The sequence below is a fragment of the Dicentrarchus labrax genome, unplaced genomic scaffold, assembly GCF_905237075.1.
Source record: "Dicentrarchus labrax unplaced genomic scaffold, dlabrax2021, whole genome shotgun sequence".
Classification (NCBI taxonomy): domain Eukaryota; kingdom Metazoa; phylum Chordata; class Actinopteri; family Moronidae; genus Dicentrarchus; species Dicentrarchus labrax.
In genome coordinates this window covers 9,362,340-9,377,989 of record NW_026136720.1, presented here as the reverse complement: position 1 = coordinate 9,377,989, position 15,650 = coordinate 9,362,340, and the positions used below count along the sequence as shown (strand labels likewise).

The 15,650-nt window shown below is 41.6% G+C and overlaps 1 protein-coding gene across 3 annotated transcripts in view; it reads right to left on the bottom strand.

Moving 5' to 3' along the window:
• The window catches only part of LOC127353510 (zinc finger protein 469), a 184,827-nt gene that overhangs the window by 50,726 nt on the left and 118,451 nt on the right, over positions 1–15,650 (bottom strand). For 2 of the 3 annotated variants that reach the window (XM_051382763.1, XM_051382766.1), the window contains exon 1: positions 13,650–14,128. The exons of the other annotated variant lie outside the window; for it this stretch is intronic. The gene's annotated coding sequence lies outside the window, so the exon portion shown is untranslated. Of the gene's footprint in view, positions 1–13,649; positions 14,129–15,650 lie in introns of those variants that run through there. 3 annotated transcript variants of the gene reach the window in all.

Sequence of the window (15,650 nt, the reverse complement as noted above, 5' to 3'; positions counted from 1 at the left end):
GCTCCATACCGGACACTAAAAAGAGTGGTTCAAAAAGATTAGTTTGTTCATTTTCTTCCATTACTAGTGTCACTCCAGTATAAGAGATGGAGGTCAAAATCCACAGAATTCCATGTTAAAGTTCAATCAGAACTAATATGAGTCTTTAACAGTTTTTCAAATCAAATGGGAATCTTCTAAACTTACAATCTATTTACTGGGAATTTATGTTTTTGTGTTTTCCCTGACCATGTTTCCTTGCTAGGCTGTGGTTGAATGATAGTAACACAAACAAGGAAGTTAGTTCTAAAACAAATGTAACTTTTGAAAAAAAAAAAAAAAAAGGTCATGAACTTAAAGCAAATGCTTGTGACTCATCTAATTTAAGGCCATTGTTTCTGTAGAAAGTCTTGCATAAACTGTTGCAGTGAAGCTGCATGATAAGTCCTCCCCTTATCTGGTTATGTCCCCCTGACCACTTATCTGGTTGACATTACATAACCTTAAATTAACAAGAATTTGTAGATAAATTGCATACACACACACACACACACACACACACACACACACACACACACACACACACACACATATACTGCATGCATCACCCCATGAATCCTTCAGTTTGCACTGTCTCAGTGGGTGTGTGGTAACAATGGGAGCTGGGGTGAGCTAAGGCAGACTTCTCTGGTCCTTCTCCGCATAAACCTTTAATATGAGGCCTCCTCAGCAACAGTCGGCCATCTAAAGGCACTGTACCCTGTAATCGACCTTAAAAATACTTTCCTTGGAGGTCTGCAGCCATGTCATTGGCCTTCGTCCCAAGCAGCGGCCGCATCTCCCCAGCCCAAAGGAGCCTGGGAAGGCCTCACAGGGTATATTTAGTGGCCCTGTCCTTTGAGTGGAGCAGGAGATGCAGATAATGCCAGTCTGTGTATAAAACCACTTTGCCGCCCACGAGCGGGCCTCTCACAGGCACATTTCCGTCTCCCACGGGGATGTGTTTCCTGAGGTCAGAGGTCGACTATATGCAAGCCAGGTGAATGTACAAACACTGACTGAAGGGGTGTGCCAACTTTTTAGCTCTGTAAGGCTTGTTGTTAGATATAGACAGCTTAAGTACTGGCTTCCTAAGGAATTGATGTGCATCAACACTGGGAAATATGACAGTGATGTATCATGGCCAGTTGACATTTCAACTCACTATGACATGCGCCGACCATTGTGCTTGTCAACAAGACTGCAGAATGGGTGGAGGGCCTCCAAAAAGGAGGGAATAAAAATTATCTGACACCACTGTCCCTATGCCTCCAAATTTAATTTATAGATAAATCACTGCTCATACTACACCGAGGGTTGTGCTGTGTGGGTTGATGTAGTTCAATGTTGAACAAAAAAATTTATGTTACCAAGTAGAAGTTCCAGAAAAATGTCATATTATTATTTACTGATAATTAAAAAAAAAAAAAGAAGATATAATCCATCAGAGGCAAAATATAGAACTTCAAAGCAAAAAAAGATGAAAGAAGAGTGAAATGTAATATATGTAATATGACATCATTACAACACACACCAGAGGCTTCTTGATGGACGTCAGCCTGGAAGGATGCACCAACTCCTTGGGACACACAATTGCCTTATTTCCCAGCATCAACGTATGTCAGCTCTTCAGAAAAGCAGAAATTATAACACATTTGGTCCCATCCCAGAATGTCACAGAGCTGGTGCCCCATTTACCAAGGCTGAGTCCTTGCTGTCACAGCCCAGGGTTCAAATCCAACCTGCGGCCCTTTGCTGTATGTCATTCCCCTCTCTCCCCCATGTTCCTGTCACTATCAATCAAAGGCAATAAAATCCCCCAAAATATTTATATATACAGTATATATATAAAACACCCAAATACTTAGATCCTTAGGTAAATGTAAGTATTTCTACAATTATCAAAAACTGTCTTATTGCACACATACACACCTGCTTGAGTTAAAAAACTAAAGGCTGTACCTCTAGCTCAGGGACATTTCTCAAGAGTATCATGCCTCCTAAGTCTGTTGGTATCAAACAAAACATCAATATTTTGATCAGGCTTTCTAATTCTGGTCCAAACCTTCCTGTCACAACAGATCAACACTGATACTCATGTCTCTACAGATATAATACAAAACATATGACATAAAGTAGTAAAGTAGTATAGGCCTGGGAAACCATCAAAGGAAAGCTGTGATGCAGGCTATCTTGTCAGAATGCCGAGCTTTTTAGCTGTCAAACATATGCAAATTGCTTTACTAACTGCTTTAGGCTGTGTATGTACTCTGCAGCTATATTATTTTGGAAAATATTAATATCCGATCAGACTTTGTATGGACAGATTCTCAATAAAAAGAGACTTGGACCGGAATGAGGGGTAATGCAATTTGTTATATGTATTCCAGTATTTCTTTGATGAGCCTGTTAACTTGTTGTCACTTACCATAACATTCCTGCTGGTTTATGTTAGAGACTCTTTTCAAGGGCAGCTGCAAGGTAATTTATGATTTCTTTCATGAAAGATCATTGTTGGAGATAAATCACAGATTTCCTCTGTCTTGTAAAATTTTTTAAAGGTGAAAACTGGAGTTGATGTAAGAACAAAAATACACCTCCTCCTCCTCCTCCTCCTCCTCCTCCTCTTCCGCTGACCTCCTCCTTCTGACCAATGGACACAATGACAGAAAGCCTCTCTCCTCTCTCTGGAATCAAGCACTGTTACTCATCTGCGGACAGCAGAGTGATGCAACAAGCAAAGCCTTTTATTTGATACAAGTGTGTCGTTTGAGCACTTTTCACAGTTATAAACTATTTCTATAAAAGTGGCCCTCAGCTCTGACAGGTCGAGGTATGAGCGATCATAGAAAGTACTGCTTGACTCAGTGCCACTGGCCATTGTGATGTTATTATGTAATAGTCATATATCTATTTTGTCTCTCTGAGGCTCCTGTCTATCTTACTACATAGCATACTGAAATGTTCGTGTGTCAGATCCGCTCAGTTATGGGTGAGAGAGAGAGCAGATGGGCCAGTGTTTACTCGTAGCGTGTGCAATCACACCTTTAAATTCCTTGGAGTAGCAGTGAGAGGGGCAGCAGTCACTTGTGCCTGCCTCTGCTCCTTACCAGTAGAAACCACAAGCCTTGGCAAGCTTCAGCCACTCTATAAGCCAGTTCCACTCTTCTAACTTTAGATTTCATGGCCTCCAGCAACGAGCACTTGGATCTTGCACAACAACCAGGCACTAGTATGACCATGTCCTTAAATCATCCATAGAATTGTTCAAATGCACAAACTAAAAGGATATCCTTAATTTTAACAATAACAGATCAGCTCTTATTATCTTTACATATTTGCTCTTTGGGTCTCCTAACAATACACATGCACAAAGCCACAAAGATAGCAGGAAACAAAGAAAGAGACAGTCTCAAAATGTCTGGATTCTTCTCCAGAGACGTTGCCCCTGAGTATAAAATCTGAAACCAACAAAAACAAAGAAACACTTTTGATCCGCTATATAAAAGGACAGTTACAGAGCTCCACAGACTGGGGGTTCATGCGCTCACCGTGGTCACGGTGACAGATCTGCCGACCACTCCTTGCCCATCTGGGCTGCCGGTGGCGCTCTGCCTGCTCTCTGAGGACAGCGAGTTCAGACCAGTAATTTAGTTCAGATGAGGTAAAGCAATATTTCCAGATTAATACGAGCCATATTCCTTTAGAACTGTCCTTTCTTTCTTCTTCTCCTTCCTGCATTTTTTTACATGTTACATGTCCAAAAACTTTCTGGCCAAAGATGAAAGGAAGAAGTAGAAGAGAGAAAAGGAGAGACATAGAGAGAGGGAAGATGAACAAGTTTTATGCTTTGTGAGGCAGACACAAGAGATAGCCAGTAGTGGTATGACACTAGTGTCTGTGCCTTTAAGTTTCTTTTGATCATTTCCTAAAATGCCTAATGATCTGATTTCATTGAATGGCTTGTTTGATAAGGAGGGGGGAAATGAGTGGATAGATTTACACATTCTTCCTCATCCATTCATCAGTTTTATGTCAACAAATGATGTTGAATAGATTAAATAAACCCCACAGTAGCGCTCTGTTGCTGCTGGGCAGGCACTCTGAATCCTAAAATACCTGGAGCAGATTCAACCAGCTCTTCAGTATATGTTTAAAGATGGTCCATACAACCTTGAGCACTTTCCTTTTTCAACCATTTTTAAGATAACACCCCCAATCATAAAACATGTCAGGGTTTCTTAAGAAATGTATGCAAGCTGCATCAGATCATATTGGAATGAGATTGCTCCAGCTGTGATTAGTCTGGCTTGGCAACAATTTCAGTAGGTGGGATTCAGGAAGTCACAGCTGTCCCTGTCCTGCAGCTGCTGACTAAATATGTGACTGGCTGCATAATCAGCCCATCTTGATGATACGCAGTGCTTTAAATCTCTATCATTCAGAGAAAAGCTACAGTATTTCTGATACATGCTCTGATAACGGTAAACCAGATTTAAGTTAGCAGGAAGAGGCTAAAACCACAGATTAATTGGCAGCTGGGCAGCTGGCTGGCTTTGTTGTTGGAGTAAAGCCAGCTGGACCGATAGTTACCTCACATGCCAAGGCTTTCATCAGCTGGCCATTTTGTTAATGTATTTGGAAAATTAGATTAATCAGCTGTCTCCCAATACTTTCTGGAACAATACCTCAGATCCATAGTCCCTGTGCGGCGTTCCCCATAGTCTTCAATTATATTCCAAAGGACGTTCATCTACCTCATATACAGAGGATAAGGCAAGCAGCCACTTTGGCTGTGGTCCTCGTAGCCTCAGAGCAGAAGCATGCTGATGAAGGACTGATGATGGACGTACAGCAATGGCACTCTGCAAGGCTGTGATTATTTTATGGTTTCCTTATCCTAAAGTAACCGTAGAGTGTCACTGTGTTCCTGCCTCGTAAGCAAGACCTCTGGCTGGATATCACCCTCTAACCAATTCTGCTGATCATTGGTGAGTGACTAATGAAACAAGAGTTTAACTTCTGCTTCTGCTGCAGTGTTTCTGATGTTTTTTCTGGAACGTTCTTCCCCATCCATCTGCCACACTGCATGACTGTGATGTCATGACTGGGCTTTCTCATTGGCCGGGCTCAGTTCACCCACGGTACAATTGAACAGCGGGTTTGAAAGGGAACGTGAAATTAGTGGTGACTCATCTCTGGCCGCTCTATTATTATATAATTTCTTCACCAGCAATGATTTCAATCGATCTTAAGTTCCATGAAATCAGACCAAAAAAGCCAAAAATATGTGTCTGAAAGATGGAAAAGATGACTTTTTATAACAATGTTTCTTTAACATTCTATATATCTTAGACAATTTAAAGAGGGTAAAAAAGGTCTAACATGGAGACAAACTTAAAACATGCAAGATATATTTACAGAATAAAATGCCTCTTTACATTGCAACCAAAAGTTGGTAACCTTGTGCCCCTCAAAGGCATTGTTTCCACAACACTGTAATTTCTAATATGGGTATCATCAGAGACATGGCAAGGAAATGTCATGGTTATTGACAAAGTGAAAAATAATGTAGAAAACTACTGGTTTTACTGCACCATTTGGATAGTTTTATGGATAAGGGGAAGAGCATTTCTTTGAATGTTGAACCTTTAGAGGGGAGAGGTTCAAAGGTCACACTCATCTCAACTACAAGTCAAATCAGCTTTTAGGATCAATTTAAAAAGGCTGCATCCCTTATCCTGCAGTAAAATAAAGTATTGGACTGCAAAGAGCAAGAGGAAAGAAGAGAAGAGAAGTGTAAATGAGTATGTTGCTGTGGTAGTGCATTTCTTGCATTACCAGCAGTGATTTTTGAACTAGTCATTTGAAGTGCAATTAACAACTATAGAATAAACTACCGCAAATTACCGCCTTTTAATAACATGTAATTTATCATTTATCTACAAAACACAAACAATCATCAAGAAAGAGATGAAAACTGTTATGTAACTTTCCCAGGAAAAAAACAATTCATAGCTATTTCACCTGTGGCTGAAATAGGGGCAAGGGCATGAGAAATTATATTGACACGGAAGATGCCGCACAAACCAGCAGTGTAGCAAACAACAAACAAAGGCTCATGGGAAGAATCGACATTGCAAGTCACCACCCTATCTGTACAGCACAGGAACACCCAACTCATCCACACATTCCCAGGCTTGAGCTTGGCTTTAACCCTAGTAACCTGTAACTGTGTGTGTTTGTGTGTGTGTGCCCTGTGTATTTGCACATCCACAGTTCCTAATGTAGCGGAGGGCCAAGAGACCACACCAGAAGAACAGAAGAACTTTGCCTTTATAAACAACTTTTAAATCAACCATTGCCTAGCTGCAGTATTTTCCTACAGATTTCTAGCCAATAGTTATATGCTATAATTCATGCATCTACTGTGGCAGTAGCATATTTAAAAAGATTGTGCAAGTATTCTACCAAGTCTTACTTAATTCTCTACATGCTGGCAAGTTGATAATTTAATTTACACCAGCCTATCAACGTCCCAATTCTCTGGAGAAAGGGTTTGCAATACACTTTCTCACACTCCCAGATCAATCCAGCATCCTGCTCTGTCCATTATGTTTCATATTAACCCCTTTTGCTACAGTATATACGCTGAATGTATAACTTGGATCTGTGTGTCGCATGAGCTGCACATTTCTGTTGAGGTAGCCAGCCAGTGCACGTTTAGCCTGGCGGAATGCAGCCTTGCATTGCTGAGCTCGGCTGAGATTTATGTGACTGCTGTGGGGTGTGCATGTGGGTAACAGATGGTGGCATCCTGCTCCTCTTTCCTCCCTCGGCACATCACTGCTTACTCGATCCCACCCACCCCCATCCCTATCTGCTGTTATTTTCCTCTGTTGCATTTGCAATTTGCTCTCTGTCACTTCAATGCTTCAAACTTGAATTCAACACTCTCATGGTCAGTTGCAGTTATCAGCAGTTATTGTTGACTTGCAATTGCTCACTGGGTTATCAACACTAGACTCACCCCCAGTATGTCCACTCTCAGCACCCTCCACACTAGTCATTCAGCACCACTTTAATGGACACTCAACACCATCTAAGCTGAAACAACACACACACTACCACAGGCTCTATCTCCATACACATGCTTAACACACAAGCATACATGGATACTCAAAGAGAACAAAAACTGGACCTGAAACCCGCAGCCTGTCTTTCTTTTTCCATGCTGTGCTTAAAGTGATAATCCACCCAAAATCTATCTTAAGTACACCAACTCTATTTAGGTTTGACAGGTGTCTGTGGTCGAAATAAGGTATCAAAAGAAACTTCTCAAACCACTCCTGCAGCATAATCCACTTCTTGGCTGTCCGTCCGAATGCTCATTATGATCCAAACAGTAATTACTTCACCAAAATATGACTGAATTTACTGCTTTTGTGCTGCACCATGGCCACCTTCAACTTTCAGCCCTCTGCCTGAAGCTGTAGTAGATATTGTCCTTCATTACAATGCCTGTCAGCCTCATTTACAATACCAGCAATCACAATGTCACTACTATAACTTCTAAATCATCAGCCTCTGTGCAGCTACTGCTGACCATGTTTGACATGCACTTCATGGGACAAATTGAAGGCCGGCATGCAGGAAAACACTCAGCTTGTGATGAAACTCTCCATGTGTTTAGCTCTTTTATCAAAACCTTCACATCAGGTAGGATAGCCCTGAAGAATAAAATGATTTAGCTTCCACATCAGATGCCAAAGCCCAAAAATATGGCATACACGCATATTATACAATAGAGGAAACATGAAACTGCTTCAGCACTGTACAGTTGTGAGTTTAGAGCTGAAAACTACTTTAGAAAAGTATGTTTCTTCTTCTTCTTCTTCTTCTTCTTCTTCTTCTTCTATATACATATATATATATATCTCCACACACACACACACACACACACACACACACACACACACACACACACACACACACACACTCACATAGTGCCAATTATGCAGCCATAACAAGCTGACCTATCGGAGCTCACTAGAGAACTTTCACATAACTAATAAAAAAGCAGCCAGTGCTGATTGTTGCTTCCCACACACCTTGAGCTGGCATGAGTCTCACAGACTCTGTTTATGTGCAGACATAGATAAACACACAGATGCAATCAGACAAAAACACAGCCATCGCCTACAGATGCAAGTGTTCCACTTTGCTAATCTAATCCCACTCTCAGAGTCTGGGAATGTACAGCTGTGTGGTTTTGTGACACACTGGGTGCTCTGCCATGTGGAGTCACCTAGAGGTGTTCTGAGTCATGTGTGCGTGTGACGTTTGAGTTCATCTAGTCCATGAGACCACAGAGCTGTGACCACAAGGAGTTAAGTTAACTTTTACTATTGTGACAAACACATGCAGACAAGCACAGACACACAGACGCAGCCGTGCAACCACAAATCCTCTCCCCACTGCATGCTCTTTTTAGGCCTCTCTCTCTCCCTCATTCATTCTTAATGAATGAACACAACACAGTGATACTGCATTATCCTACTACCCTCAAGCTAACTTGAGAAAGACTAAAAAATACTAGGATCGTGGCCAGAAGGTCAAACTTTTTGTTTTCCCTCTCATCCTTCATGCTGTATCTCTGCTTCGTAAGCACCCTCCCAATGTGACTTCACTGCTGGAAAGACTCCCCCCACACAAAGAAGCATTTGCCCATTTTCTGTCTCTTTGAAAGTAGGGAGGGGAGAGAGTGTAGCCAAAGCAGAACTGTGGTCCTAATTTCAGAGAAACTACCTATTGGTGAATGAAAAATAGAAACAGGTAAACCTAGCTATTTTGGCATATGCTTTTGTCAAAAGTGACTTGCATTTTCCCCCACATAGATGCATCGACAAGTTATTCAGTAACAAGTAAGTAATAAGTAAATACATGTGAAAAACACTGCAGAAATGTTAATTGCCAGAGTGCAAAATGTGTGGTCACAAATACATGTTTGATAAAGACAAGACCAGTAGTGGTTGAATGACTGTTAACCGCGAAAAGCTGGAACACAGTTCAACACTTTTCATATTGGATGTCAAATGTAGGGCTAAGATTGTATACCTGTGCCTATGTGCCTTTTGCATGTGCGCTGTGCGGGTGTGCTTTACTTTGTGTGTTAACTTTGGCATTATCCGCTCTTGGCATTCTCGCGCACGCTCCCTGCTGGGAGGCTTTATGATCTCAATGGCACTGCATCCAAATCAGGTGAGGTGATGGATGCAATCTGGAGTCCAGCTTGTACCTTGCACAGATTACATGTTTTAACCATCAAAAGTAATAAACACAAAACTGATAAGAGGTTGACTGGCTAAAGCTCAAGGCTGGAATTTTGGTTCATTAAGTAAGTTATGTGGCTTCAAACAAAGCTAAAAGTCAAAGCAGTTGTCAGGAGATTATTATCTCCATGCCCCCAACCCTGGCTGTCTGCTAAGGTCTCAGAGAAAGTGTTGCGATCGGTTACAGGGTTTAAAACTGACAGTGTGGTACAATTTGCTAAAAGAACATGAAATAATTATTGGCTCTGAAACCGTATCAGCATGTGACCCAACAGTTTTAAATCAATTCTTACTATGTGAAGTAGCAAGAACATAGAAGGACAGAATGAAACTGGTTATCCCTTCTACAGTATTACCAGTGATCTATACTCTAAACCAAAGCACAGATTCATTAAACAACTCCAAACAAAGATTAGTGGGGGGAATGTATGACAAGCTGAGTAAGACAACATTCGTCATACACATTAGAAAACTATATCCCATCCACAACAAAATGTAAACTGATAAAAGCTAATGCTGGCATTAACAGCAAATATACAATGAGGGTATTAACAGCTGATATGAATTGAATAAATGGATCCAGGCAGCCAGAACCTGAGCAAAGTAAATGGGTTAAGACCTTTTGCTCTAGCTGAGCAGAGGAAACACTTATCTGGGAGGAAATGCTTAGCGGGGGTCTAGTATGTGAGACTTGGTGGTGTTTGGTGATAATTTTGCTGCACTCCAGTTATGTCTGTGGCCTCTGATGCCATTTGTTTCTCATTTCCTGCAATTTACTATATTAGCACTTTATATGGTCGGCCAGAGCCTTATGCTCTGATGTCCATCAATGAGGAAAACAGGAACAAACATACAATGGCTGAGTGTCTTCCAACAACTCAGCCAGAGCGTGCAGAGCAATAGTGAACACAAAACCTGCTGCTCTGTGCCCTGTACTTTACTCCCAATGAGCTAAACTGCCTACAATGGTTTAACCTACAAAACCACACACTTGACAAACTGAGCTGTTGCTGTAGGCCAATGTTCTTACACAGCTTTACACACACAGGGTGTTAAGTCTGAGCTATTAGCAGTGAAAAATGCATTCATATAATATTTCACTGCTTTTGTCTGCTAACATTCCACAGTAATTCATCATTGTGTATTAAATTATTTACATTGTAACAAGCTAGTGCCTACCTGCATAATGGCAACGGGCATGCTTCAGATATTACAATAGTGGGAAACTAATTAGCAAGTATTTGCAAGCCTAGAATTTGATGATTTTTTCATTTCCATGCTATCGGGTAGATATTTCCACTTTGTCTTATTTGAGCGAACCCATGGACATGGCCTGACTGCTGCACTTTGACAGAGAAAATCCAACAGGAACACCCTCAATGTGTCTTTCAAAATGTTTTGAGGGTCACTGCATTTTTGTCTGAGGTTTTATTCAATTTTAATCCCTGAAGGCATATTGAGTTATCCTATTGTTGCATGCATTGATAAATGCAGATGAGCAAGTGAGAGCTTGCATTTGTTGGCTTTGCCTACATGTGAAAAGGCAGGAGTATCTTGCTCTGTGCATGCATCTCTACATGCAAATACAAGAGCCAGTAAGTACCATACTTTTATTATTTTAATTGACTTACCTTTTAAATTAAAAACAAAGGTTGTCATAACCAAGGCTAGAACACAGAAGGCAATAAAAAGTTCATATCATATCATAAATGTGTAATTGCTTAATCTAAGATATTCAGTGAAATTCAGAGAGCAAAAAAGAAAGGAAGGTGGTACCAAGCGGAGTGAAAGGAAACCTCAGAAAGAAAAAAAAGGAGCAAGAATAGGAAAGAAGAGTGTTTCTAAAAAGCACCCAGAGGTTGTAATTGACTAATGAAAACCACACCATTGCCAGACCCACGTAGCCACTAAAGCAGGGAGAAGGCATTATGGGATAGAGGTGCAGGAGCAGGAGCAGGAGGTAACGTGATGGTTTTCATTCCAGCAGCATTTACTGGGCCATTGAAAAGCTTTACCAGGCCAACACTTCTGTCATACAGCTGGACAGGGACTCTCTCTCACTTCTCTGCTGTCTCCCTCTTCTGTCACACCCTTCTCTTTCCATCTTTCCCACTCCTTTCGCAAATGGCCTGAGGTTTAATTCCCTTGGCTATCAATGACACCTTTAGCTTTCTGTTTCTCTCAGCCAATGTTTCCAGTAAACATTCAATTTATGTCAAACATCCTTCGTCCGTTCTATTGTTCTCAGTGGAATCTGTGTCTGGCACCTTCAACTCACAACACTGTACACCTGGATTTCTGACCTCACCCCAACTTTCAATCTCATAAATCAATCAGTTCACCTATAAAGGTTTCAAGTAGGTACCTGAATAGTCCCCTGATAATGTGCCTATGAATATGATTGCTGACTTATTGACAAATCTGGCAATTTGTCATAATTTTGGTGTTGATGTTATAATTGTGCTGTTATTGTAATTATTATTGAGTCCATGTGAGTGGTGCTTGCCTTGCACAGGATATAAAAGCTTATGATATTCTTTTTTTTATGGATGCTTGAGAGTAGCTTGGCAAAAAATAAAAGAAAAACAGACATCAGAGCTGTATTATGAAGTCATCTGCAGTCTAAAAGACAGATAGTTTGATGCATGTACACACAGAACTTTTTATTTATGTCCTTGTGATTGCAAAAGGTTTATGGCTGCTCAATCAGTCATAAACACACACACACACACACACACACACACACACACACACACACACACACACACACACACACACACACACACACACACACACACACACCTAAACTTCCCATTTGTCTTGGGAGTGAAACATAGTAATCTAAGATAATTATCTTGATCGCTGACAGAAAGTATGTTATACACACACACATCACAAGAAAAATATATCAGAATGGGCAGCTTGATTGATTTGTGTTGTTCATCACACACTTAGAAAATCAAGATCAGAAAACATTCTTCCTCTGCACAAGTCCCTTTCACATACTGTAATATTGTTGTCTCCTTAACTCAGACATGCTGATGGCACACCTGGCAAAATACTTGACGAGGGAATGCCACACCTGGCAGCTCTGAGGATGATTTTCCACCTTTTAAATGTGTGTGGTAGTTAGGCTGGCACAAGGAGGCAGACTGGCATGACTGAGCAGGTTCCACTCTCAGGGCAGAGAAGATAAAGTGTGTGTGGGGAGTGAGGGGAGGGGAAGCAGAGTGCCTGGTGGTAGGTGAGGGAACAGAGTTTGGGTGGGGGCACTCAGGTTGGGGGCTGGGTGTATTCACTGCAGAAGAAGCTCTGCTGAGGAATCTCAAATATTCCACAGTTACCTCTCTATCTGCTCTACCTGAGCCCCACCCATAGGTCCCTCAGCCACACCCTGGAAGCTCTAAGCTCTGAGCTGTCACCAGTGGGCTGGAAGCAAGATAACCAGAATGTAGAGATAAATCAATCTAACTGTGAATGAGAAACAAAGAAAACAAAGTAATTCTTTAACATCTTGTACGGGCATATGCTGTACATGTAAAGCGTAAACAGTATTAGCATGCAGGTATGGTCAGGACAGTACCACCACTGCAGTTACTTCTTCACATTTATTTTGCTTGCAGATTCTGCAGAGACGCTCTTACATCAGTTTTACTACATCTGTTTTCTGCTTCTCATCACTGTCATAACATCTGAGGTCTGTTGCAAATACAAATCTTTTACAAAAGGAATCCAACAATTTTAAATGTGACAGAAAAGTGTGCAGGCAGCCCATATTGTGGCCAGATGAGTCTCTACAGTCTGTCTGTCCTTCACCAGGTGTCCACTGCTGACACAGCTGAACAATTGGTTGTTGTTTATGAATCTCTTAGGGATCCGAAATTACAATTAAATCAAAGAGAAACAAACACGTGCACAAATACATGTGCACTCACATGCAGTGACTTCCACAATGTGTCTTTTGCTCCGCTTCACAGGCTGATTCATACACACACCAAACTGTGATCTTGGAAAGGCAAACCTGTCACACATGCTTCAAGGTCTGATCACTGACATGAGAATGGTTTACACACAAAAATATGAATAGCAGCGTTCACTGAGGATTCAAAGAAAACTCTCAGCTCAAACAGATCCACTGCATGTAGCCGCTTGCTCAATGCTCTAATTCAACCCTAATCATGGTCACACTCTCACCTACAGACATGTTTACATATAGACCCATAGATATACATGCACATGCACAACCCTCATGCTCTGGTAAAGCTCACAAACTGCTAAGACATTCTCCCCTCACCTCACCTTTGTGGGCTGCACAGTGACTCCAAACTCCAATGTGTGAGGTGTGCATCAGTCTCTCCTCTCCTTGATCTCTGTCTCCCTTTCTCTCACTCACTTCTCAACCTGTAGTCATCGCGTGGCTCTAGTTACGCTCTACTGCAGTGAACTAAGGGAAAACAGAGGAGGGAGGCAGGGAGGAATACAGGGACAACCGAGTCCTGCCCAGACTGATGAGAGACGCTTCCAAAAACGCCCTCAGGAGAGAAAAGATTAGAACACTTCGCTCCACTAAAAATTTAACTTTCTCACCACTGAGCTGTTTCCACTGATTTTGTTTTACCAGGTTCTTTTCTCTTCCATTCCCTTTTCCCAGTCGCTTTTAAAGTTTTCCTAAAACCACTTTTGCCTTCTTGAGGTTCTGCCAATCAGTAAACCAACCACTCTTTCTTTTCTAATTCTTGCTTTCTTTCTCTTACTGCTTCTTCCACTCACAAAAATATTCCTCTCTAGTTCCTTCTCTCCCTGCTGCAGTATGTCTAAATTTGTCTGGATCCTCTCTAATACTCTTTCACTCTCTCTCTCTCTTTCTCTCTCTTTCTCTCTCTCACGCACACACATACACACACAAAAACTCACTATGCTTACAGTAAGTGTCTTTCTATCCGTATAGCTTTACTTCACTCTCATGCTCTGGTGTGCAGCTGTATGATGAGGGACGCACACCTGCTATTATTAAAGAGTGTCTGTGTGTTTGTGTGTGTGTGTGTGTGTGTGTGTGTGTGTGTGTGTGTGTGTGTGTGTGTGTGTGTGTGTGTGTGTGTGTGTGTGTGTGTGGTAGGGAGCTCACTGTAAGGCAAAGACGGAATCCCTTTGGAGTTTGCAGTCCATACCGTTTCAACTGTAGTCTGGTTTCAGGAACTGTTAAACTAAGACTATAAATCTACGGTCTACTGAAGGTATTTAATAGATGATTCTGAGAAATGCACAGGTTGGATCGTGGATGCTTGACTGTTGCATGTGACATTGTGTAATATGACCATCCCAGCTGCAACACACACACACACACACACACACACACACACACACACACACACACACACACACACACACCTTTCACTTTAAGGGTTTAAGACCGTTGACACTGTCTTTCCAGAATGTCAGGAATGCACAATGCTTATTGGGCAGCGAGTGTGACTGTTAAAAGGCAAACCTACTGGGAGTCTCCTAAAGGGTCATGACCTCATCAAAGGCAAAGCTAGAGAGCAAAGAAAAGAAGCGAAATGTGGCTCAATTTTGAATGGATTGTTCAAAGCAAGCTACCAGATTTAAACCAAGAGGTCAGAAAAAGCCTGTCCTAAATTCATTCATCATCATTGTCTTTATTACTGTATGTACTCTTAACTTACACTTACAGAGAAAAAGGTGACAGGGTGAAGAGGAGGAGAGTATATCCAGTCCAGCTCTTCGGTCATCTTGTAACCTGATCAAGAGATAAACCAGAGCAGCTCTGACACCCTAACCATGACCTTGACATACAACAGCTTTCATAACACATCCCAGCCCTGAGGGAGCTCAAAGAGTAAGGAGTCATCATGATGATCCCAATCATCAGTTTGGCCCCAGCTTCATCACCACACATGGGATCTCACAACAATGGCCATCAGCTACATCCTCAACAGACCTAACTTTGTTCACATGTAATCCCCCTCTCCTGACTCAACTGATAACTGGTTTACTATCCCTTGCTTTATTTCTGACTCTCTTCCCATTTCTCCCCTCATCCCTGGGAGATTAGTATTACTTAAATCAAAGCAATGGAGATCATAACAGAAAAGCAGAACAGAGTGTATGAGTTCAGCATGTGATTCAGCACTCAAATTATGAGAAAAATCCTGGGGGCCTTGACCTATGAGTCATAGTGTAGTCTTTGAGAATCTGGCACAGCTTCCTCTCTCTGCTGGATGGTCATCCCTCAATTCCCCCACAGCCTTCCCAATTCCCGCTTGTCTAGTTTAAAACATT